Source organism: Furipterus horrens, unplaced genomic scaffold (genome assembly GCF_987537825.1).
Source record: "Furipterus horrens unplaced genomic scaffold, mFurHor1.1.pri manual_scaffold_3, whole genome shotgun sequence".
In the NCBI taxonomy this organism is placed as follows: domain Eukaryota; kingdom Metazoa; phylum Chordata; class Mammalia; order Chiroptera; family Furipteridae; genus Furipterus; species Furipterus horrens.
This window is the reverse complement of record NW_028327173.1, coordinates 91,954,520-91,961,527: the sequence shown is the minus strand read 5'-3', so window position 1 is coordinate 91,961,527 and position 7,008 is coordinate 91,954,520. Positions and strand designations below refer to the sequence as shown.

Sequence of the window (7,008 nt, the reverse complement as noted above, 5' to 3'; positions counted from 1 at the left end):
TGTGGAAGCTGCAGCCTCCTGAACCGCCCCCACCTGTGCCTGGCTTGGCACCAAATTAGGGCCTTCATCTCCCGGATTTAGAGAGTTAAAGAGGGCTACTTCCTCATTTTCCCTTTCTTCCAGCGTTTGACTCTCAGGAAAAGGTTTTGAGACCACTTTTTTCCTCTGCACCATTATTTGGGCCTCCATTTCTGCTAAGGTCTTATTATGCAACTCTGCAAATGCATTTAGATAATAAACATCTTCCAAGTTCCTGATTGCAGACAGTACCCCTTTAAGTGATTAATCATAAGGTGATTCAGAGACCCATTCACAGGCCACCTTTTCTTACCACCCAGAACATACTCAGGCCAAACAGTGTTACAGTAATAAATTAATATTTTCTTAGTCATAGGATAACGACAGTACATATCCCAATTTTCCAAAATTCTCTCCAGTGGGCTGCCATCAGGGACTTGCCCAGAACTGCTTTTATTAACCCAGACATACATGCTAATGGCTATATTCAGAAAATTCCCAAGGACCAGAAAACATATATACCACTCAGGCCTCCATAATTCTATTACTTCCAGGAATTCTCCTAATCGGACAAACAAATCTAGTATCCACGATGCCATTATTTCAGAAATGCTCAGAAATAATTTTTAGCAAACAATCTTACTTCTCTAATCCCTTCCCAGTTCTATTTTCTTTTCACCACACAGGCGTACGTAGGCAGCCGGCACCCTCAGAAGGTGTCTCCCAAGAGGGTCAACTGGCCACGGGCAATTATTAAAATCCTGCCGCGGTCGCCAAAATTGTAACAGAACCCTTGGGCTGCTCCGATTGAAACAGAACCCACGGGCTGTTTAGTTAGGGGCCTGATTGCCCGCCGCCAGAATCATAACTCTGAATACCAGAGTTTGGTGAAAAGACAAAGAATTGTTTATTTACACATAGTCCTGCCCCCCCCCCAGACCTGGCCAGTCTTAGGAAAGTCAGAAACACCGTTTCCCTACTTCCTAGGCACAGTTCAGCTTTACCAGAAGCTGCCAATCACTCAGTTCTGATTGGGGAGGTCTTTTCTGTGCTGTGGTGCCCTCCAGCTCTCAGTGCAGAACTGCCTGGATTCTCAGCCTCCTTGTAAACTGCCTTCTTCCTGCAAACCGCGTGGATCTCCTCTCCTTCTCCAAGCAGCCTGGCAAGAGCCTCTTCTTAAAGCAGCCTGGAGATCCCTTCTCCAAGCCACATGGAGGGAGCCCACAAAAGCCAGAGAGTGAGGGCGTGAGGGCCAGAGAGAGCCTGAGAGAGAGAGACTCATAGAGCCAGAGCCAGCCCAAAATGTCCGCAGCTCCTTCCCTCTTCCTCCCTGCCTCCTCTCTCCCCCTCTGTCCTCTCACGCAGTGGGTGTTACAAACAGTTCTGACCATTCACAGAACCCTACGGAGGCTCTGTCTGCTTCTTCCATACCAGCCCACAGTCCAAGATCCCTCCCATCTTCCTGAGTCTTGGAAGTAAAGCGGATCTTTGCAACAATGTTTCCAGCCACTAGCTCTAGGCATGCAAGGGCATCGTGAAAGCTGCTTCCTGCTCCCTATCTCCCAGCCGCAAACTCCGGGTTTTGTTTTTGGACTCCCCTGTTTCTGCAACAATCTCACATAATTTCCCAACCCCCCCCACACACCCCCCCCGCCCCAAGAGTAAACAAACTAGTGTGACTAGAGACACTACAGGAGGAAGTCTGCACTGAGTTTGTGCAGGCTGTGAAGATGGCAGCGCACGTGTACCACGAGGTTAAAATGGCAGATGGAGGAAGCCCCTGAAAAGAGCAAGCACCGGGAGTGCATAGGATTTGGGGGTTGAAGATGTAAATAAGGGAGAGCAAAGTCTCAGTCCTTTGGTTTCCCCTCACTTGCCCTGTCGGGGGACAACTTACACCAAAGTCCCACATGCTGGGCCCCGCTCCGGGGACACGGGGATGGCCCATGGGATGTTGTGGCTCTCTGCAGCACTGCAGGTCCCAGTCTGCATCCTTCTCTGCCTGTGAGATCAATACAGCATGTGAGGGCAGGAGTGTTCATCACCTGGAGGGTGGGGATGAGGTGCAGAGCACAAGCAGCCTCAGGCACGGAGCTGCACAGATGGAGCCCCTGCATGGCCAGACCAGTTGTAGTTGTCAGCAGCGGGCCATGGGCCCTCCCAGCAAGGGAGATGGTGGTGAGGGCAGGCGGTGTGGGCCCTGGGCATGCAGAGGGCAGAATGATGCCTGAAGCTGGACTGCAGCCAGTAGGTGGCTGGATGATCCTGTCTCAGCCACCTACATTTCCCAAAGGACTGTATTTTTAAATGGGAAAAGAAACTTTGGTCACAGCCTAGGACTGGTCTGGCCTGGCAGAGGGTGGCAGGGTTATTTTTCTTTGGGTGTTTTAGATGGAAGGGGCTGAGGCAGAAGAAGCCTGCCATTCTTCTGAAATTGTGCAGCTTTTGAATAAATAAGTTGTTTCCCTTTTAAGCAAACCTCTACCTTGGGAGTTTCCCTGTGGGGAAGCAGGCAGTTGAACCCCAATTACTATTTGATAACAGTAATGGCGCCAAAAGTGGGTTCAGGGTTAGTAGCAGGAAGACCTCCTCATCACTACCCTAACACTAGCTATCCCAGAAATAGGGCCCAGGGAGCAAACGGCTCTAAACCTTTATAGCAAGGGAAGGATTTCCCATCAAAGACCCATCAGGTCACCCAATTTGGACAGGGAACATCCCTATCCAGAGCAAGAAAATTCCCTTTGAGATAACATCCTAAAGGTGGAGTAAATAAAGAAGGCCAGCCCACTGGCTACTATTGGGCACATACTCTGTTTTCCATTTCAGACACTGAATTGGAAAAATTCTAACCCTTCATATAAGGAGGATCCTTAGAAAATGACAGGTTTTATTACCTCCATGTTTGCCATAAAAAATAAAGAATAAAAAATGCAAAACAAAAAAACGGTGGATATTGGAATAAATATTATGTATGTATTTCTCATTGTTTACTATCTTTAAAATAGAATTTTGACTACTTAAAGCAAAACAAAGAATGTATTAAGAATTATAGCCGCTGCCGAGACCAAGATGGCTGGGAAACTCGCCGCCTTCCTCAAAAATGCCTGGACCAAGGAGCCGGAGCGGGCCTTGCTGTAACTGTGCCCTTCTTCAGCCCCTACACCAAGTATGCCACCATGATTGATAATCTCACACCACACAACTACCCAGTGCCCATCCGATATGATGGGAACATGACCGATGTGCCCAGCCATCCCCAGGATAACCAGGACCCAAGCCTTGAGTGACTGAAGAAACTGTGAACACTTCCACTGACCAGAATGAGATCTCCTCCCCTGTGCCCACCAAAATGTGAAAACTGACCCCCAAAAGAATTATATCATATATTGATTTAAAATACATGATAATAATAGCACAAAGAACAAGAGAGGAAAGAAGTAGCTGCATACTGTTGTATGTTGGTGTAAAATACTAGATGTGCTGTGGTATAATATTAATTAAAAATAGATTGTGTGATAAGAAAAGATGCATGTTAAAATCCCAGAACAAGCACACAGACACACAAGATATTGGTATTTATTCAACATTGGAGATAAAATAAATCATAAAACAATAATTTGAAAATAAGACAGTAAAAAATTAAGCAAGGAGTGAAAAACAGAACAAACAAAAAAGAGCAAATGCTAGATTTAAACCCAATCATATTAATTATTAAATGAAATATAAATATCCTACACATCACTTTAAAAAGGCAAAGATTGTCAGAATGTACAAAAATGCACAATACCGCTCTAAGGAAACTATTTAACTAAAAGCAACATACATTAGATATAAAGACACAGATTGGTTTAAAATGAGGGTATAGAAAAATAGGTACATATATATACTACATAAACACTAGCTAAAGAAACTGCAGTGGCTATACCAAGATCCAACAAAATACTTTTACTCCATTCCCAGAAAATAACAAAAAAACTTTTTTAGAACAAAATCCTTTTATTAGTTGGAAACTATTTTCTCATGCTTTTTAGGTAAATTTGCCTGGCTTTTTTTTCTTTCCTCAGTGGAAGCCTTCCATTTAGTTTCCAAATATTTGGATTTATTCTTTCAATGGCTTATATTACTCTCTTGTTGTAACTTAGGCATTTAAAGAGTAATGGAGGTAATTTTTACTCAGCCCATTAGGGCACCACTGCCGGTTGGTTGCCCTATGCTAGTGGCCTGAAATTGGGACTTATTTCCAGGAAATTTGGTCCTACTTCCTATCAACAAAGCACTTGATCACAGGAATATACATATCGTCGGCAGCCGTCCGTCTCGAGAGACGATGGTGTAGCTTCTTAAGAGTCTATCTGCACCGCCGAGAATGGCTGTGCAGTCCGACTCGGGAGTGACACGGTATCTGTCTCCTCCCGTGTTGAATCGACATCTTGCGATGACGCTGCAGTGTCCTCTCCAGTGAAGCTGAAGCTACAGAGCCTGGGCAGGGTGATATGGAGGGTCTGCTGTTGCCCAAGCAGCAGACCCCCCCTCTCTTCGCAGCTGAAGGGTCCAAGGGAAAGACGGAGTCAATACAGCTTGGTTTCAGGTGCGCCGCAGGAGTTGCTGGTGTTGACTACAACGTCAAACCGCCTTAGGGACTCCGGCTCCGGATTTTCTGTCAGGGTTTACTCCCTTAGCCTTTCCCCTGAAGAGGTATGCCGCAAGGCAGAGGAGGTTTTTTGAAGTCAGAGTTTTCCTTCTCTGATGTGCCCTGACTGGAAGATCGAACCAGCGACACTTAGCTCGCAGGCCGATGCTCAATCCACTGAGCCAAACCAGCCAGGGGGTAATATACATATACATGTATATTAATGTCCATGTAGTGATAGACTGTCACTTCAAGGCTATCTAAAATAATCATGTGGAGCCCCAAGAATTTTTTAAGTTGTGTTTAAGAGATTGTAAAGTTGTTCAAATAAAGCCCCCTGCCCCCCCCCCCAAAAAGGTAAGGTTTAAATTTCAAAAACCAAAACAAAAGGAAAATAAGAATTTAAAAAACCCCATCCTGCAGAGAGACAGGTGAAGAAATCAGGTTATTATCTCAAATACTGTGTGGTTTTTGGCCAACAACAGACACATCAGTATGGGATCTTGCAGAACAAACACACATGTCATCACCGTTAAGTAAAGTAATTATAGGTTTGGCACCAGCAAAAGCTTGTTATTTGACAAAATGTAGTGGTTTAAGTAGCAAATGATTACCACCACTTTTAGCAGGTCTGATCATCCATTAGTTATTAATTCCCTTGACATGCCATTGCATAACGAGACTGTTTCTGGACGAATGAGCCAGCATGGCTGCAGTTAAATGAAACTCACTTCTCCAGTCTGATCATTCCTCAAAATTGCAATTTGACTGAGAGATTCAATATTCCTGGGGAGGATATTTCTAAAAGCCTCTAGTGATTGAAAAGTTTCAAAGTATATCCAGAAGTCATGTTATAGATATAAAGAAAAAAATATTAATGGCATTATAATTTCTACTTTATTGGTTTCTGTACTACAATGTTTTCAACATTTGTGTACACATAATTTCCAAATCATTGAAACTCTCTCATGTTGTATATACAAGGTCTGTCCAGAAGGTAGCCAGCCATGTAATATGAAAAATGGAGACATTTATTGAAGAAGATACAAGATACAAGAAACATTGTACATAGGAGAGTGATACCTCAGTCCTCTTCAAAGTAGGCACTTTGGGACTTCACACAGTTCTCCCAATCACCATCAGCTGACCTGTCATATTTTCCTGCATCTCATCAATAGTCCCAAATCTTTTCCCTTTCAAAAGTGATTTTAGTTTTAAGAAAAGCCAGAAGTCTCAGGGCATCAAATTGGGCTGCAAGGGGGTCGAGTCACCTGGGTGATTTGATGTTTCTCTGAAAAACTCTGCATGAGAGGTGATGCCCAAGTGGTTGCACTGTCATGATGAAGCTGCCAATCACCAGTTACCCACAGCTGTGGCTTTCTGAACCATCAAAATAGTTTCCATGGAGGAATGTTCAAGCTTAATACAAAATTTGATATAGATATGTTGCTCTACTCCCACTGTCATTTTGAATGCAATGGCCACACAGTACACATGCTCACTCAGCGGCATCTACAGCTCCCCACTGACTAGTACAGTGAAGACATCATTGTTCACATATGTGCATTCCAGTCCTCTCTCCTTGGCTGTTAGGTTACATTGATGTCATGCAAACCATTCTTGTTATATTAACAATGCCTGGACTTCTTCCAGACTGACCTAGTATTATTCTAGTTAAATTCTTAAAATGCATAGTCACTAAGATTTTATCTTAGATCATATTCTTTTTCAGCCTTCACTAAAATAAATCTGATAAAGCATGTATCATTACTTAAATTATATGTTACACAAATTTGTTTATTTGATTGTTTTTGTTTGCTTTTTATTTCTTTGTCTCAATCTGGAGTATAAACTCCATGAGAGCAGATGATTTATCTGTCTGTTCATTAGTATATCACTAGTCCTGAGAATAGTCTCTGGATCACAGTAACTTTCAATAAATATTTGTTCAATAAATAAATAAAGCTTTCCATGTGTTTTCAGAAAACACATGAAAGTTGATGATTTTCTTATTTGATGAAGACAAAGTAAAGCAGTGTATGTAGTTATACCTGAATAATAAAATGTTGCCTTCCCTCTTTATAATGATAAGTAAATATGCTAATAAAAAATATTGTTTACGTTTTGTCTGTTTTGCTGATTCCATGGCGAATTCAGGCAGCTAGCATGAACTCCTTGAGATTTTACAGTCAGAGAAACCTATATTGATAAATTGTTTGCACAAGTAAATCTCATTTTACAATTTTATTTAATTATATATGTTCTATAAAGAGAGTGCATTTTATTACTATGATAATAAATTAGAAGCCACGATATTTTTTAAAGGTTTCTAGTTATATACAGTCCATACATTACTT

The 7,008-nt window shown here is 42.5% G+C and overlaps 1 pseudogene; it reads left to right on the top strand.

Annotated features, from left to right (window-relative positions):
* The first annotated feature begins 3,090 nt into the window (after nt 1-3,090).
* On the top strand, nt 3,091-3,323 carry LOC150015501 (NADH dehydrogenase [ubiquinone] 1 alpha subcomplex subunit 3 pseudogene; annotated as a pseudogene).
* The last annotated feature ends 3,685 nt before the right edge of the window (nt 3,324-7,008 follow it).